This window comes from Choloepus didactylus, chromosome 1 (genome assembly GCF_015220235.1).
Source record: "Choloepus didactylus isolate mChoDid1 chromosome 1, mChoDid1.pri, whole genome shotgun sequence".
Lineage (NCBI taxonomy): Eukaryota > Metazoa > Chordata > Mammalia > Pilosa > Megalonychidae > Choloepus > Choloepus didactylus.
In genome coordinates this window covers 154234278-154253597 of record NC_051307.1, presented here as the reverse complement: position 1 = coordinate 154253597, position 19320 = coordinate 154234278, and the positions used below count along the sequence as shown (strand labels likewise).

The window sequence follows — 19320 nt, the reverse complement described above, 5'->3', positions numbered from 1 at the left end:
GGGAAGCCAGACCCTGCCCCACCGCCAGGGAGAGGAAATTTCCACTCCCTCCGCTATCTTATGACTCGTCCACGCTGCTACCCCAACCGGTCTCAAGAGTGTGAGTGCTGAAGTGTGTGGGTTGCATGAATGTACAGCGTTGAGTTAATCACAGAAGTACTTTGTGCAGGAAAGTGCACTTCAATTTTGGGGAGTTAAAAGGTTAATTCCTCCCTAATTCCTTTTTAATTACAGAGGTTTTCCTCCTTACAAATTTGCTTCTTGGGGGAAAAGTAAATACTGTCTGAACTGCAGTTTTTTCTGTGCCTTCAAAACATGTGAGTGATGGTATATGCTAGCAGTTTTTCTATGCGAGAGTTCTTTGTTTTAAACGAAAAATTTAAACCATCTACCAGTGTAGTGCTTCTTTACGGTGCCTTTTTCGCAAAATTATATTAATGTCTGAATAAGGACTAGTGTTTTTTTTTGTCTTTATACATAAACTACTTTTTACATTTTTTTTTTTTTTTTGTCTTTTGGAAAATATTTTGTTAGTCTTGATAGACCTTTTCCCCGAGTGGGAATAAATTTATAGAGTTGAGAACTATTTGAGCACATTTTTAAGAGAAATTTGAAGAGAGTAAATTAGGGATGACTCAGATTATAAACTGTTGCTGCTGACTGAAATTGGCTCCTCCAGAATGGTAAAAGGACGTAAAGTCCTATCAAAAGTTGAAAGGGTCCTTGAAGGATTTTTAGTTCACTTTAGAGAGAAAAAAATGAGACCCAGAAAGGTAGTGATTTTTGCCTTGTGTAAAATTATATAGTCCACAAAGCCAAGGAAAGAACCCAGGTTTCCTTTAATCCTAGCTTAATATTTTATTATTTTGCAGATGCCTTGTCTAACTGCATGGTAATCGCTCATGAATTTTACTTAAATTGCTATCTTTTGGAAACCCACTAGTGAGATAAAGAAATAAATCTTTTATCTTGAGCTAAATGGGGAAAAAATGGTGGACAATTAAAAAGGTTAATTAGTTTTCTCTCGAGTGCACTAACTTTGCTGAAGGAATTTTTGGTGTGGTGGAAAGGGATTAATTTCTGTAGACTACTTCCTTCCCTTCTCCATTCCTCTGTGCCTTCTCATTTCCAATACTAAGTATATTCAATCTGTCTTAGAATGATGTTTCTTACTGTAGATAGTACTCCCTGTCTAACCTAGGTATTACATGGTTTGAGGTTAGCAATTTTATTAGGTGTATGCTCTTAAATAGATACCACGTGCACAAATTATCAAAATATAGGCAGTACACGAGACCTGTAGAAGTAATGCAAGTTGGGACCAGTTTAGAGGGATTAAGACAAGACCTTTTTTCAAAACAGAAAATTTTACTTGAAATATTACTCTTACCAACAAGTAGTCAATCTCTGTGTTTTTATTGTACATAATAATAAGCCGGTGCAGAATGTTGTAAATAGTTGAAAAGTATCCATAATCCTATCCCAACCTGCAAGCTGGGACCTGCAGGATTTGTGAGTGGGAGGGAGTGGGTGGTGAGTGGCAGCTGAAATCCATACTCAGCTCACCATGCTGTGCACCCTGGAGGATGGCTGGGTCTGCCTGGAGAAAGGGGTACCTTGTTCTAATTCTCATGTAGACAAAATCAGCCTGCAGAGCAGTGTGTTTGTGGGGATTTGTCAGCCAGGAGAGGGTGCCTTTTCTTAATTCCCATAAAGGTACTGTTTGGCCTAGTGGTTACTTGGATCTTATCACCTCAAAGATACTATTAACATTTCAGTATATATCTTTCCAGACAGATGAAGAAATGTGTATAACATTGAAATTTTTTTTACAAAAAGCAGTCATACTGGTTATTGTTGTTTTATGGTCTTCTGAGTATATTGTATCTTCCCATGATAGTAGAGATCTGTATCACTGTATTTAATAACTGACTAGTATTCCATCATATAGCTAGATATGCCATGATTTTTTAACGTGTGTATTATTTTATTGTCCTGGTCTTCCTCCTAGTCCCTTCATCCTTACTTGTACATTTTTGCAAATTTATTTCCTTCAGATGTATTTTTACTGGTGGAATTTCTAGTTCACATAAAGCATACAAACCTTTTACATATTGAAAACATTTAGTAGTGCCTTCCTGGAAGGTTATGTTAATTTATACTCCTACCAACAGTGTATAGTGGTGTCTTATACCTTCATCAATGCTGATGCTATTCTTCCCCATGTTGTCTTTTCTTTTTTAACTACATTTTGGTAACAGCTGTTTTTTTTTTTCAATAAATAAAAAACTTTGTCATTTGGGTAAATGTTTTCCCCCAAGTTGTCTTGACCTCTTTGTTGTTGTTATTCAGAAATTTAATATAGGTGGTAGAAATAAAATCCCATCTTATTTTGATCTTGTCAAGTTTCCATGTCTGCTGGTGTGCAGAGAGTGGCTTCTTTATCCCCAGGACTTGATAAAAATTCTTATCCAAGATATTTTCTAGTTTTATGTTTTACATTTAAGTCTTTAGTGTGTTTTTCCCATTTGCTCTGAGTTATTCCCTGAGTTCATTAGATCTGTTAAAAAGCACACATACATAGAAAGCAATTTTGCTGTTTACATTTGGGATAAAGTGAAAATGTGTGTTACATCACATTCACTTAATTAAACAGTTATATAAAAATTTTAAGTAGCTACTTCATTGTGTATTTGGCTACCATCTTATATTTGGTTACAAAAGCTTCAAAACGCTTTACATACACACAAGTCACCTCATTGGATTTTTCGTAATAACCTTCCAAAGCAAACTTGGTAGGTGATCCAAGTGTACTTTAGAGGAAACTTAGATCTGGTTTCTCAAGCTGAACAGTAAGTACACACCAGCAGTAAGTAGTTGCCATTTATGAAAATAGAATAGAGAAAAGTTAGCACCTTGTGGCTGATGTTGCAGATATTAAATAACCTAAGTGTGTTAAATGCACTTAAACTAAAAGAAGTGAAAGGCAGCTTAGAGATCATCTAGGGTTATTTAAACTGTAGGTAGTGAGCCACATGTTGCCATTAACATTTTTTAAAATAATGAAATAGAATGATAAAAATATATTAGAATTTATTGTACCTAATATGTTTATTCTACTTAAGGAAAAGTGTTTTGTAAAACTTTTGTATATTTTGTATCTATACCTAACCCGATGTAAACTGTATTTCTTACTATGGCTTACAGTCAGAAGTTTTGCAAGTCACTAATCTAATGCCCTCATTTCATAGATAAGAAAATTGAATCTGAAGGATACTCTGATTTGCCAAAATTCACTCACTCAGTTACTGACGAATCCTTGGGCCTTCAGACTCCAAGGCCAGAGCTTTCTTTTTTAAACTTTCCAATGCGTCATTTAATGACATCTGCTTGCGTGCTTCTTTGGAGTTTATCTTTCTTAAGGTTATCTGTTAATAAGTGTTTTATATTAATATTAACTTAAAACTTGAGTTGCAGATTTCCAGGTATAGTCAGTATTCTGGACCAAGACTGCTAGCACCTATATTTTGTTCATGTGTGCCTTTTCTTTCATTATAGGTCCATGAAGTACAATTTTCTAAGAATCACCTGCTCCCATTCTTGGTCATGCCTCAGCAAATGCTCTGCTTGGGAGATCACACTCCATCCCATCTTAGTTGTCTGACCATAGGGAAGAACGCAAGTGTGTTTATTTCCTCATTAGCAGATAGTTTTGTAAGGTGGCGTTCTTTGTCCTGTGGAGTGTGACATTTTAAAGAAATTTTACAAACTTTACAAAAATGTGCACTGTTGGGAAAGTAATAGGACTTGACTTACCCTGTGTGCAGGCTGTAAGTGGGTGTGGCAGCAGAGTGCATGCTGAGCCTTCACCCAGCAGGAGACAGCACTTCTTGGACTGGTAGTGGAAGGGGAGGGAAAGCGTAATTTTGCATGTTGTACTGCAGATACCATTTTAATTACGGTAGCATGTGCTTTGACACTGTTACAAAGAGCAACGGCTCCCCCTGCTTCAGTCCCGCCACATAATAATCTGTTTCCTTTGAAACTGACTTTTGAATTTATATATATATAGAATATTCTTTTAGTTGTATTAAAAGAAGTTTTCAAAAACCTCACGTCTTTAGTAATGACTGTTCCATGACTTATCATCATGTTTGATAAAGGACCTATCATTTACCATCGATTGTGTAATAGAAGAAAAGAATTTTTACTTTGAAAGATAAATTTATTATTACATTTACATTGTGCATTCATGTTGATTTTGAAGTAAACTTACCTGTAATCTTTAACCACCTAACATAACCACTGTTAACATTTTAAGTCTTTTTCCTATGTATAACTAAGTTTTTAGGACATATATAAATTTTTTAAAATGCATTCAGTTAAGATAACGTGGTTTTATCGCTTACAATTAAGAGAAGCAGATCTTATTCCTCTGCCTTCTTTGAGGCTGATGTGCTGGGAGTATCCCTGGCTGTCTCCATCACCTTTGTGATGACTGTTCATACTTCTGCTTGAACCCTTTATTCCTGGGGCTTTGGTTACTGTCTCTCTGTTGGGGCTTCCAAATCTGTGTCTCTGGTCTATATGGCTTTTTTTGTAGTATATCCAACTGTATGTTAGAAATCTTCAGTTGGATGTTTCATAGGCACCTCTTCTGTCCAAAACTGAATTGATGATCTTCCCTGAGCCCATCCCTCTCTCAACCACACTTGCTGTTGTGTGCCTCTTCCTTATAGTGAATGGCATCAATCTACTGGTCAGAGCCAGAAACCTGGGGGTTATCTTTGTCCTCTTGCTCCTCCTTGTCCTTTCCAGTTTTTTTTTTTTTTTTTTTTTTTGTTGTTGTTGTTGTTGTTATGTCTCATACATCTCTGAAATAATCCCCAACTCTCCAGTCCTACTGTTTTCTTCCTTAGTGTAGTCCACTGTCTTGCACTGCCTGAATTACTCTGATAGCTTTCTAGTTGGTCTCGTGACCTCTAGTCATTTCTTTTTCTTCCAGTTGGTTATCTACTCTGTAACCCAAAATATCTTTCAGAAGTACATATTTGTACCTATTGCTTGATTGCTCAAAACCATTCATTGAAATCTCCATTGTCCTCAGGGGCTCCTTAGCATGTCCTGCAAACACTTTATAATCTTGCAAGCTTATTTCTCTCTGTCATCTTTACCATTCCATGCAGTTCTCAGCTTCCCCTCTCTGCTGGGCCTTTTTTCCTAGCTTCTGGACCTCTCTTTCACACATTCCACCTTGACCTGGCTAGTTAGTTGTCACCTGTTATATCCTGATCTAAGTTTAGGGTTTGAAGGGAGCTTAGAGATTTTCCACCCAACTTCCTTGATGGAGACTCAGCTGAGTTTGTGACATGCCTGGATCATGCATTTGACTAGAGTAACAAAACCAGGGTTAACATCCAGGTCTCCTGCTTGCTTCTCTGCTGCTCTTCTTAGTTATGTAATACTACTTTTTTGAGACCGGCCATGTGTTTTTTTTTTTTGAAAAAGTGACTGGCTCTCAAATTTAATGTGGATTTGTTTAATAGTGTCCTCCTCTCCCCTATACATTGCTGTATTTCTAATAATATTTCTGAAAAGAATTCACTAACTTAAAAGCCTCCCATAATCTGTTTAAACTGTGTCACTGAGCCATTGTGAAGCCTGACTCTTATTTGTAACATCCTTTTAATATTTGTTGGTGCCATGGTAAGGGCATGACTTGGAAACTAAGCCTCCTTCAAGACATGAGGTTCTTGTCTTTTGGTGGTCTCTTGCCTGTTGAGTATCAGACCCGTAAAAAGTGGCCTCTTTTAATTTTTACTCTCCTAATCCTTACTTCTCCAACCATTCCTTTCACTGTTCCTTCCTGTCTGCTCTTCCTTCTCCTGTTTACCAAATGTCTGTTTCCCAATTTCTGTCTTTGGCCTGGTTTTCTCTGCTTCTCCTTCTCTGGCAATCTCCTAAAACAATTGCTAAGATAACTCACACATTTTATTTCTGGGTTGATATTTTTCTTGGATTTCAGGTGTCTGTTTCCAGTTGCTTCCTGCATATCCCACAAACCTGAGAGAATGAGACTTCAGTGTCAACCAGCTCTCCAAAACCTTATGTATCACCTGGTAAACAGGATTTATATAGTTCTCCCTCCACTGAAGTTCTGTCTTGCTTGTACATCTACAATGTTTGAAAATAGCTTTACAATCCTTTCTGTCATCTGGGCTCTAAACCTGGCAAAATTGGGCCCGTTCTACTTCCATGACCCTCTTGTGTCTGCCTGTGACTCACACCCACATCACCACTACTACACTTGATTTAGGAATTTATTTTCTGTCACCTATTCATCCACTCACCTCCAATCTGGTGAAAACACACATTCCGGTGAAACCCAGGATGCTTCATAATCCTAGCCACCTGTTGAAAATTTCATAGCCCTTAACACTCCCATCCACCCTGTCTCACTTTATCATGATCTGGTAGTGCCTTTTGTTATAAACTCTCTGGTTAAAAACTTGAAGCACCAGATGAAGATCTTTTGTAAGTTTTTCAAAGTTGTTTCAAAATTCGCCCTAAAACATTGGCTTTCCATCTTGTATCTTCTGCTTTTTTTTTTTATTTTTTATTATTTTTTTAAAGTATTGTTCTTGACACTGGGGTTAAGAGTGGGCTTTTAGCTCCTGATGTGTCTCCAGAGTTTTCCAGGGAAACACTTTGGAATCATTGTGACCTGAACCAGTGTAATCTCACTGCTGTCAGATTATTTCTAAGGCTGCAGCTTTGATCATGCTATTCCCCATACCACAAAACTGTTTGTGTCCCCACTGCTTTGAGAAAGTCTAAATAAATTCCAGACAGCCTGGTAATCCAGGCTCATGACAGATTGGCTTTCAGTTAAGTTTTCAACTTTATAACGTGTAATTTCCCACTTATATTGCTTATTATATACCCCACGTGTCTGATGCCCCTTGATTGGAATGCCACACTACTTATTCTTGCCCTCCTCCCCCCACGTCCTTCAGTCTCTGCATTATAAATTCTTCCTGCTTCAGAGACCTAGCTTGAGTGCCAGCTCTGCCATAAACCTCTGATATGCCCGGTGGAAATAATACCTCTTTTGTCTTGTATAACCTAAAGCTTTCTGTCCTGAATTATAGTTTTTTTATGAATTTAGGATGTCAGGGGGCGGGGCTTACATCTGCACAAAACATAGAGTATGCACTTACTCTTTTTAAGTGAACAAATTGTTGTCATTTTATCAGTTTCTGCTTGTGATTTACCTATTCCTTGGGCTAAATTTGTAGATTAATTGGTATAGAAACACTCTGTGAAATTCTTATTTGTGGAGATAGCTGTATATAAAGGCATAATTGCTCTAGGTCACCTAGGCTCTGTTCACTAAACCTCTAAGTCATTTTGAAGTTTCCAGATAGGGCATCATATTAAAGTGAGCCTGTGGGCATATATGTTTTTACTTGATGAATGTTAGAATTATACTCAGAAGATGACTGTAGTGGTTTGGATGAATCATGTCCCCCAAAACACCACGTCCTTTAATGCAGCCTTGTGTGGGCAGAAGTATTAGTGTTGATTAGGTTGGAATCTTTGGATTAGGCTGTTTCCATGGAGATGTGACCCACCCAGCTGTGGGTAATACCTTTGATTAGATTATTTCCATGGAGGTGTGGCCCCACCCATTCAGCATGGGTCTTGATTAGTTTACCAGAGCCCTATAAAAGCTCAGACAGAAGGCGCTTGCTGCTGCAGCCAAGAGAGGTATTTTGAAGACAGCCATTGAAAGTAGACTTTTGCTACTCCAGAGTTGGTCTGGGAGAAACTAAGAGAATACCCCCAGGCACCTAGAGAGAAATGTTCTGGGAGAAAGCCATTTTGAAACACAACCTGGGAGCAAAGGAAGAAGACACCAGCCATGTGCCTTCCCAGATGACAGAGAGGTGTTCTGACTCCACTGGCCATTTCTCTGTGAAGGTACCCTATTGTTGATGCCTTAGCTTGGACACTTTTATGGCCTTAAGACTGTAACTTTGTAATCAAATAAACCCCCTTTATAAAAGCCAGTCCATTTCTGGTATTTTGCGTAACGGTAGCATTAGCAAACCGAAACCATGAGTCAGAATATAGCCGTAAATTCCGGTTCCGCATCTTCATCTAAGCTTTAGGTAACTCATTTAACATCTCTTGGCCTTGTTTCCTCTAAAAAGAGAAAACTTGTATGCTATAGTTGCAAATATAACTTTGTAATTAAAAGCAAAGTCTATGAATGCTTTAGATCATGAGGCAGCAAACTTTTTCCTTAAAGCTCCAGGCAATAAATATTTTAGGCTTTGCAGTATGTACCTTTCTCTTTTGTAACTACTCAACTCGCTGTTGTAGCCCCAAAGCAGCCATGGATAATTTGTAAACAAATGGGCTTGGCTGTGTTTGATTATTATTTAATTTACAAAAATCAGTGGCAGCAGATAGGTCTTTTGTTAGAGTTTAGTCATTGTAGACTGGCTTAAGGAACCTGAACTGGTCTTAAATGAGATGTGGACTCTTAGTTTTGTTCTTTTCATATAACATTGTTTGAATTTTTACAGTACAGAGGTGAATAATATCACTATGACCTCTGTCATCCTTAGCTGTTTTCCTGGCTAACCCCTGTTAACTGGTTAATGCTTTTAAAAACTTAATATATGATATGTCCACTTTGAATAAATATCTGGCAGTTTCTTAAAAAAATAAATAAGACACCTACCCCATGACCCAGTAGTTCTACTCCTAGGTCTTTATCCAAGAAAGGTGTCCATAAAAACACTTGTGCCAGGATGTTCATAGTAGCTTGCTTTATAATAGTTCCAAACTGGAAGCAGCCCAGGAGTGCATCAGTGTGTCCAAGCAGTGGAATACCAAACAGTGGAATACCACTCAGCAGTGAAAAGGAACAGATTACGGATATAGAAGACATGGATGAATCTCAAAAACATAATGCTGGCTGGGAAAGTAGCTTTACCCAACAGTTCATACTGTACAATTCCATTTACATGAAGTTTTAGAATAAGCAATACTAACCTATGCTAGGAAAAAAAAAAACACAAAACAGAATGGTGATTCCCTCTAGGGCAGTGGGGACAGGGTTTGACTGCAGAAGGGACCTGAGGGAACTTTCCAGAGTGATGGTGTGCCGGTTTGGATATATTATGTGCCCCAAAAGCCATATTCTTTGATGCAGTCTTGTGAAGGCAGACATTAATCTTTTGATTGAGTGTTTCCATGGAAATGTGACTCAGTCAACTGTGGGCTAGACCGTTGATTAAATTATCTCCATGGAGCTATGGACCCTGTCCATTCATGGTGGATCTTGGTTAAATCGCTGGGATCCTATAAGAGAGGGACATTTTGGAAAGCAGCTGGGAGAGAGATTTTGGAGAAGGCTGTTGAAAGCTCTTGTTTGGAGATGCTAAACTAAGAGGTGCTAGTCCAGAGTTTACTCTGGAGAAACTAAGAGAGGACCCCCAGATGGTTAGATGCACAGGAGCTGAAGAGGCTAAGAGAGAAGCCCAGAGACATTTTGTAGTATGCCATTTTGAAATGCAACCCGGAAACAGCAGATGCCAGCCACATGCCTTCCCAGCTGATGAAGGTGTTCTGGATTCCATTGGCCTTTCTTCAGTGAACGTATCTTCTTGATGCCTTAGTTTGGACACTTTTATGGCCTTAGGACTGTAAATTTGTAACCAAATAAACTCCCTTTATAAAAGCCAATCAATTTCTGGTATTTTGCATGATGGCAGCTTTAGCAAACTGGAACAGATGGTAATATTCTATAACTTAAATAAGGGTTTGGATGGTATAGGTAAATACATTTCTCAAAACCTATCAAATGTTATTCAGGTAGGAGACTTGTGTTTGTTTTTTTTTTTCTATTCTAGTTAATGATTTGCATGCTGAAGTATTTAGGGGTGAAGTGTACTGACATGCAACTTTGGAATGCATCAAAAATTAGATATACGGTAGGTAGATATGAGATAGAGAATATATTTGTAGTATCTTGATGAGTTTATGGATGTTCAGTGTACATCTCCTTCAACTTTTATAGGTATTTGTAAATATTCTTTCTAAAATGGAGAAAAAAGAATACATAAATACATTCATATTTCTCTTGACTGTCTTCTACCAATTGTAGTCTTTCATACAGGTAATGAATGTTCATCTACTGGACACACACACACACACACGCCTGGGGATGTATGGAATATATAGGAATATGTGGCTTTATCTTTTTCTTCACTTTTATGAGTGATAGGAAATCTGTATATTCTAGAACTTGCTTGTTTTTGCTTACTGTGGTCTGGCTGTTTTTCCATGTCAACAGATTTGTCTCATTCCTTTGACTCGTGGCATAGTCTTCCATGGCATGAATATTTATGGTTTATCATTTTCTTTTGTGATGAACATTTAGATTGTATCTAATGATTGTACCATTAGATGCTGGTATCTGATTGGTTTAATTTGCAATTTCTCTGATAACAACTACTGAATATATATTTTTATGTGTTTGCTCAGTTTCCCTTTCTGTGTAATGCCTGCATATCTTTTGGCTTATTTTTTGTTTGTATTGTTTATGTCCTTATTGGCTAAAGGAAATTTTTTATATACTCTATTCAGCCTTTTTTATACTTGTAAATATTTTGCAGTCTTTTCATATTTTTTGCTCTCTTGTTTCTTAACATTTTTTCTTTTATTGTACTGTTTTTAAATTAACGTCACAAATTTAACAATTTTATGGGTTTTTCCTGAACATTTATCCCAACATATGTTGAAAAATCCATCATTTCCTTACTGATTTGAATTGACAATTGTGTTACATACAAAATTCCATTTTATATGGATCCTTTCTAAAGTAGTGTTGTGTTTTGTTGATTTTTATCTATTCCTGTGTCATTACCACACTATGGTATATAATAGGCTCTATTTGAGTATTTATAAAAGAAAATGATATTTGTGTGAATACAGTTGTTAGTTTTGGTATTAGGATAGTGCTAGCCTTATAAAAACCATTTAGGTAACTTACAGAGCATACAAAAAGAATAGTTTATGATAGGAAAATAGTCTGTTCCTTGAGAATTTGGGAGAACCAATTAAAGCCATTTGAAAAGTCTTTTTTAGGAGTAGTGCTCTGTTTACTTTTAGTAAAAATTCTGATATGAAAATTTTTATTTTCCAAAAAGTATGTATTTCCTCTGTTTTTCCAATTTACTAATTGAAAACTGATTTTATTGATCAGATTGAATTTCTTAAAATATATTTTGTTTCCATTACTTTGTGCTTTTATCTTAAATCTTTCCTGCTTCCCTGGATTTACTTTTTTTAATGAATGCATTAACGTTATGGATTTTCCTTTTGAGTTCTGCTTCGGTTATATTGTTTTGTATTTTGGGGTAGTTTTATTATAGTTTAATCTAAGAGGTATTTAGAAGTGCATTCTCTTGTGTTTTTTGTTTGTTTTTAATTTCTGTTATATTTACTTGGAGCTGAGAACAAGTGGCCTTGAATGATTTTTATTTTCTTAAGTTTTTTGTTTTGTTTTTGTTTCTTCTCTTTTAAGTCATGTTCAGTTGAGGGGAAGTATCCCAAGTTTGTAGAGAGTATATTTTCTGGTAACACTGTTAATTATGTCTTGAAAATACCTACTGTCCTTTTTGTAGTTTTTATTTACTTGATCTGTGGATTTCTAGGAGAGGTATGTTAATAAAATCACCACTCCTATTTGTGGTAAATTTTGTAATTCACCTTTTGCTTTATATATTTGAAGCCACTTAACATCACAAAGTCTTCTTGATGTGTTTTATTTGCTTTTTATTAATACAAAATATCTTCACCTTCATTAATGCTTTTTGACTTCAGTTCTACTTTGATTACAGTAATGATGCCACATCTACCTTGCTTTTGTTAGCCAAGACCTATTTTATTTTCCCATCTTGTTTATCTTCAACTATTAAGTGTTTTGTTTTTAAGATTGTCTTTTATAAGTTGCTCTGGTGGATTTTTTTAAAATCTACTTTGGGAGTGTCTTTTATTTGACTACTTTTAAAATTATTAACTGCCATATTATTTTGGGATTTTAATTTTATATGAAATTATATAAAATAAAAATGACTCTATAGTGACAAGGGGATTAGTGTCTGGCAGAGGGCGTGTGAATTGCAGAGGGGCTCCAGGAACCTTTTGGGGATAATGGAAATATTTGGTGTCTTTATTGTGGTGGCAGTTTCACAGCAGTATGCAACTGTCGAAACTCACTAGAATTGTACACTTGAAATGGATACAGTTTATTGTATGTAAAATTTTCCTCAAAACTGATCAGGAAAAGAAACTAAAAGCAACACTTGTTTAGATGTTACCAGTAAGTCTTACTTGTTTCTTTGCTCAACATTGCTTTTTATGTTTTTCTTCTTGGTCTTGGATTTTTAAAGAAATCTAAATATCTCAAGAAATTGTCAAACTGTTTCCAAAGTGATTGTGTCAGTTCACACTCACATTCCCACCAGCAGTGTCCGAGAGCTCCTGTTGTTCCACATCCTCACCAACACTTGGTTTGGTCAGTCTTTAAAATGTTTAGCCATTCAAATGTGCAGTGGTAGCTCACTGTGGTTTCTCTGTTGTTGTTTCAATTTGTTCTTCCCTGATGACTTATGATGTTGAGGACCTTTTCATGAGCTTATTTTAGCCATCCTTATATCTTCTTTCCTTAAGTGTCCATTCAACTTTTTTTTAAAGTCTATTTTGTTTTATTGCAACAGTTCTTTGTCAGCTCTGTATTTTGCAAATATTTGCTACGAGTCTGGTGTGCCTTCTCATTTTCTTGTGTCTGGATTTATCGTGAGCTTGAAGTCTTTTTCTGTTGGCTCCTATAATCCAGTTTTTTCAGGTGTTAGTTCTTTTCTTTGATGAGTTGATGCTTTTCTTTCATTGAGTTAGTTGTGTGTTTTTTAGTTTGTTTTGTTTTTTTCTGCATCTTTGATGATTCTGGCTTGTGTGCTTCTCCTTTTTTCAGATTTTCCTGTCAGCATTTGGGGATGTGGGTAGCATGTTGTAGCCAAGAGCTGGTCTGGTATGGAGATACTCTCTTCTCCTTTAGATTTTCACCAACATATCCAGGACATTGCTCAGTTTCTAGCACCAGCATCAGGTTCCCTTTTCCCACTTCAGAGCAGATCGTGCTGCTGCCACTGCTGCTGCTGGTTGCTTGGCACCAGAGGCATGTGTGTGTTGGGGTGGAAGCGAGGTTATAAGTACTGGTACTCCATCCAGTCACCTAGTCATTGATCCAGAGCCCTCTCCTAGTCTCCATTTTTGGTGAACCAATTAAGATCTCATTTCTGGGAGGCCTTCTCTCATCAAATCCCTTTCTTTTCTCTCCAGGCTAGGGAAAGTTAATTCTTTCTGATTCTTCCCCTAGTACTTGATACCTGTAATTCTTTGCTTACGTATCTGTCACTCCTAATAACTGAACTCTCAGATAGAAGGAACAGATCTAATTCAAATATAAATTTCTGTCACCTGGAGTAACACAATGCTTGAATGATACATTTTTCAGAGAATGGGAGATTAGATTAGAGAAGATAATGGGGTTGAGGCTGCTGAGGAGAGCAGGCAAGGTAAGGTACCATATGGAGAAGTACTATTCTATTTCCCTACTAGTAGGTTAATATTAGACAAGTTATTAAATCTTTTTTTAAATTATAAAATCTTGTTATATTTTTCATTATTTTAATAAATATGTAAAATGTATGTGTATATGTACACATTTATCTCTACGTACATTTTACTATAATTGTCAACTAATTTTATACAAGCTGTCCACAGAAAATTTACCAGTGCTTACTTTTCGAAATTACCAACAGAAATTTACTGATAATTTTCGGTAGCATATAGTAGATCTGAGAGGAAAAAACCTGAGATTCCACTCTTGAATCCACAGTGTTCTTGCTTCAAGCAGAGATGTGGAGCAGTTCTCTGTACCATGAAACTTTGTTCGATTTAAGATGTAATATTTTTCCTTCCTGAGATGTGAGACAGTAGTACAACTGGGGAAAATTGGCATTTTTCTGATATAGTTGTGCTCATTTTAAATCTTTTACAGCTATGCACTAACACTCATTATTACCTATCTTAATTAGAAAGTTTTGGATTGCCACACTTCAGAGTGTTACTCCTTTGTTTTGTAGCATCACAAGAAGAATTAAAAGATATAATCATCCAACTTTCAGCTGACTTCTTTTCAGAAATTGAGAACCTGATCTTAACATTCATATGGAAATTCAAGGGAGTCAGAATAGAGAAAACAATCTTTTAAATGGAAAACAGAGTTTGAGGATTCACGCTTCCTGATTTCAACACTTACTACACTATTCAAGACATTGTGGTACTGGCATAAAGATAGATGTATAGAGCAATGGAATAGAATTGAGAGTCTGGAAATAAGCCCTCACTTTTATGGTCCTTGGTTTTTTTTTTTTTTCAATTCAGTTTTACTGAGATATATTCACATATCATACAGTCGTCTGTGGTGTACTGTGGTGTTCACAGTACCATCATATATTTTTTGAACATTTTCCTTATACCAGAAAAAGTAAAAATAAGAATAAAGAATAAAAGTAAAAAAGAACACCTAAATCATCCCCCCTACCCTATTTTTAATTTAGTTTTTGTACCTATTTTTCTACTCATCCATCCATACTGGATAAAGGGAGTGTGATACACAAGGTTTTCACAATCACACTGTCACTCCTTGTCAGCTTCATTGCTATACATTCATCTTCAAGAGTTAAGGCTACTGGGTTGCAGTTTGATAGTTTCAGGTATTTACTTCTAGCTATTCCATTGCATTAAAACCTAAAAAAGGTTGTCTATATAGTGCATAAAAATGCCCACCAGAGTGACCTCTCAACTCCATTTGGAATCTCTCTGTCACTGAAACTTTATTTCGTTTCGTTTCACATCCCCCTTTTGGTCAAGAAGATGTTCTTAATCCCACAATGTCTGGTCCAGATTCATCCTCGGGAGTCATATCCTGCATTGCCAGGGAGATTTACACCCCTGGGAGTCAGATCCCACGTGGCAGGGGGGCAGAGGGAGTGGGGGGTGGGCAGTGAGTTCACCTGCCGAGTTTGCTTAGCTAGAGAGAGGGCTGCATCTGAGCAACAAAGAGATACTCAGGTGGAGACTCTTAGGCACAATTATAAGCAGGTTTAGCCTCTCCTTTGCAAAAGTGAGCTTCATAAGAGCAAGTCCCAAGATAGAGGGCTCAGCACACCAAACCTCCAGTCCTCAGTGTTTTTGAGAATACCAGCAACAATCCAGGTGTGGAAGCCCAACCCCTCCGCATTTTCCCCTAGCTCCTCAGGGGGGCCCTGCATAAATATTTTTGTTCTCTGCCCAAATTACTTGGGGACGTGTCACTATTTCACACTAATCTATACAAACCTACCAGGTCTCACTTCCTATTCAAAGTTCCATGTAATTATGGTATTTGAACAAACTGTACATGCACCAACTAAACATCTCTTTCCTTGGTCTCACATGGGATTTAGAGTTTTAAAACAGTATCATCCTTTACCCTTTGGCTTGATTTGCCCTAGTCCTAACCACATCTGCTTCATTCATAGCTATAATTGAAAGTCTAGACTCTTTTTCAGCTTTTTAAACAGTTGCTATATGCGCTAATACTGACATTCATGTCTGCTGAGTTCTACCTCTGAGTTTCAGGTGTCACACAGATACCCAAAGTTCCAGGGCGATCAGGTTATACACAAAGGGATCAGCATCTTGGAATCTGGAGATAGCCATTATAATTCAGGAATAGATGTGACTGCTGTAAGATTTACAATCTAGGGACTGTTACAATATGCATTCCCCTGATAAGCTGTGCTCTAAGATTCAGTTCTGAGTTTACACATTGTAGGTAGTCCATGTTGCTGAGGCATTATAGTGTTTGCATTTGTTTCTGGCATGCTTCACTCAAAATGCTGTCTACAGGATCCATTCACCTCACTGCATGTCTCACAGCTTCAGTCCTTCTCGCAGTTGCTCAGTATTCCATTGTATGCACACACAACAGTTCACCATTCTTTTCCTCAGTGGATATACCCTTAGGCTACCACCGTCCATGCAGATCATGAATAGTGTCTCCATAAACACCAGTGTGCAAGTGTCCATTCATCTCCCTGCTCTCAGATCCTCCAAGTATATGCCCCTTAATGAGGTTGCAGGACCTTTTGGCACCCACATACTTAGCTTCTTGTGTAATCACCCACTGTCCTCCCGAAAGGCTACACCATTCTGCCTCCTGACCAACAGTAAATACATACGTCCCTCTCTTCATGTTTTCTCCAGCACTTTTATCCCTGTTTTATATTTTCCCTACCATTTTATAGAGCTATATTCACATTATGGTCAGTTGATTTTTGTCAAGGGTGCAGTGACCATTCAGTGAGGAAGAACAGTTTTTTCCAACAGATGGTACTGGGACAGCTGGATAGCCACTTGCAAACAAAAGGAATTTACGCTAACCTTACACTGAATACAAAAATTAACTCAAACTGCTTAAGCTAAAAGTAAAATTCTTAGAGGAAAACAGATGCAAATCTTTGTGACTTTGGAATAGGCAGTGGTTTTGTAGCTATGACACCAAAATCACAAGGGATCGAAGGAAAAGACATAAATTGGACTTTATAAAATTAAAAATGTCTGTACTTCAAAGGTCTCTATTGAGAAACTGAAAAGACAACCGATGACTGGGGCAAAATACATTATGTATTGGAAATGGGATTATTTCTAGAATACGTAAAAAACTCAAGCTCAACAATAAAGACAACCCAATTAAAATATGGGCAAAAAATCTGAATAGATAGTGCTCCAAAGAAGATATACAAATAGCAAATAAGCACATGAAAAGAACTTCAAAGTCATTCATTATCTATTAGGGAAATGCAAATTAAACCCATAGTGAGATACCACTTTACACCTACTGGAATGACTATAATCAGTGCTCACAGGTATGTGGAGAAATTCAAATCCTCACACATTGCTAGTGGGAATAGCAACTTTGGAAAACATTCTGGCAGTTACTTAAAAGACTGAATACTGAGTTACCATATTAGCCAGCAGTGCTACTCCAAGATAGCATTGAAAACATCACACAAAAACTTGTATGAGAATGTTCATAGCAGCATTATTTGTTGCAGCCAAAAAATGGAAATAACCCAAATAACCATCGACAGATGAAAAGATAAATGAAAATGTGGTAAATGTGTACAATGAATTATTCAGCCATGAAAAGAAATGAAGTACTGAGACCTGCTGCAACATGCATGAACCTTGAAGACATTTTGCTAAGTAAAAGAAGCCAGGCACAGAAACCACATATTTTGTGATTTAATTTATGCAAGATACCCAGAGTAGGCAGATTCATAGAGACAAAAAGTAGATTAGTAATTGCCAGGAGCTGAAGGGGGAGGGAGAGGGAATGTGGAGTATTGCCAGTGGTAGGGTTTTTGGGGGAGCATTGTTGAAAATATTCTGCAATTGATTGTGGTGATGGTTGCATAACCCTGTGGTGATGGTTGCACAATTCTGAATAAACTAAAAAACACCAAATTGCACACTTTAAATGGGTGAATTGTCTGATGTGTGAATTATACCTCAATAAAGCTGTTATTAAAGAAAATTCAAATATACAAAGAATTTTCAACTTGTACCTATCCATAGCACTGATTCCCCCTTTTTTTTTTTCTATACCTGCTTCTACTTGAAAATTTTTAAAACGATAATCAGAATGCTAATCTCTTTACTAGGGAGAATAATTTCTAGTCATCAGAATCCTCTGAGGAGAGGCATAGTCTCTCTGGTATCTGGGTATTTGAGGGTAACTAGAGAGTATATTGAAGTAAGGGATCAGATCCCAGGCTCTCACAGTTTGTTGAGGGAGTGTATATCCAGACTGATGAAGCCTAACAGCTTTTCCCTGTGTCCAGATTATGTGTGCTAGACTATGTATGCTCGATGATATAAGGTAAACTGGCCAGATTTCTTGCTGCTTAGTTTCTTATTTTATAGAAATAAGCTTTCTGTTCCCTTTAGGAGTTTTGTTTTTATGTAGTCAAATTTCTTGACACTTGTATTTTCCTTTCTATAATGTGACTAATTAGGTAGTACTGTTACCTTTTTTCCTTTTTTTCAGATGGGAGTAGAAATTAGGAAACTTGCCCAAGGTCACACAGCAGGGAAGTGGTCAGACCAGGATTTGAGCCTAAGTCTCTCTGACACTCTAGCACAGCCCATGTGTATAACCCACTCTATTGGCACTGCCAAGTTAATTATCTGTCCCCTTATCATAAAAAAAGGAAAGAAAGAAAAGATTTGAAGATTGGTCATAGCCTGTAAAAGAGTAAAATATCTAGGAATAGATTTAACCAAGGATGTGAAAGACTTGTACACTAAAAGCTACAAAACATGCTGAAAGAAATTGAAAACGACCTAAGTAAACAGAAAGACAGTCTATGTGCGTGGATTGGAAAACTTAATTTTGTTAAGATGTCAGTACTACCCAGAGTGATCTACAGATACAACACAATCCCAATCAAAACTCCAGCAGCCTTTTTTTTTTGCAGAAATGGAAAGCAAATACTCAAATTCATATGGAATTGCAAAGGGCCCTGAATAGCCAAAACTATCTTGAAAAAAGAACAAAGTTGGAGTACTCACACTTCCAATTTCAAAACTTGCTACAAAGTGACACTAATCACAACAGTGTGGTGCAGGCATAAGGACAGACATATGGAACAGTGGAATAGAATTGAGTGCAGAGATAAATCTACGGCCAGTTGATTTCCGAAAAAGGTGCCAAGTTCACTCATTGGGGAAAGAATAACCTCTTCCACAAATGGTGCTGGGAAAACAGAATATCTATGTGCAAATAGATGAATTAGGACCCCTACCTCACACCATATGTAGCAGTTAACTCAAAATGAATCCATGACCTAAATATAACAGCTAAAGCCATGAAACTCTTAGAAGAAAATGGGAAAATCTTCAGGACCTTGTATTATGTGATACATTCTTAGATATTACTCCAAAGGTGCAAGTAACAAAAGAAAAAAAAATAAATTGGATTTCATCAAAACTAAAACTTTTATTCATCAAGGAACATTATCAAGAAAGTGAAAAGGCAACCTACAGAAAGGGAGAAAATATTTGGAAACTATGTGTCTGACAGGTGTTTAATATCTAGAATATATAAAGAACACCTATAACTCAGCAACA

General features: G+C 37.0%; 1 protein-coding gene across 2 annotated transcripts in view; it reads left to right on the top strand.

Annotated features, from left to right (window-relative positions):
* The window catches only part of ATP1B3 (ATPase Na+/K+ transporting subunit beta 3), a 60177-nt gene that overhangs the window by 838 nt on the left and 40019 nt on the right, over nucleotides 1–19320 (top strand). The window lies entirely within an intron of this gene.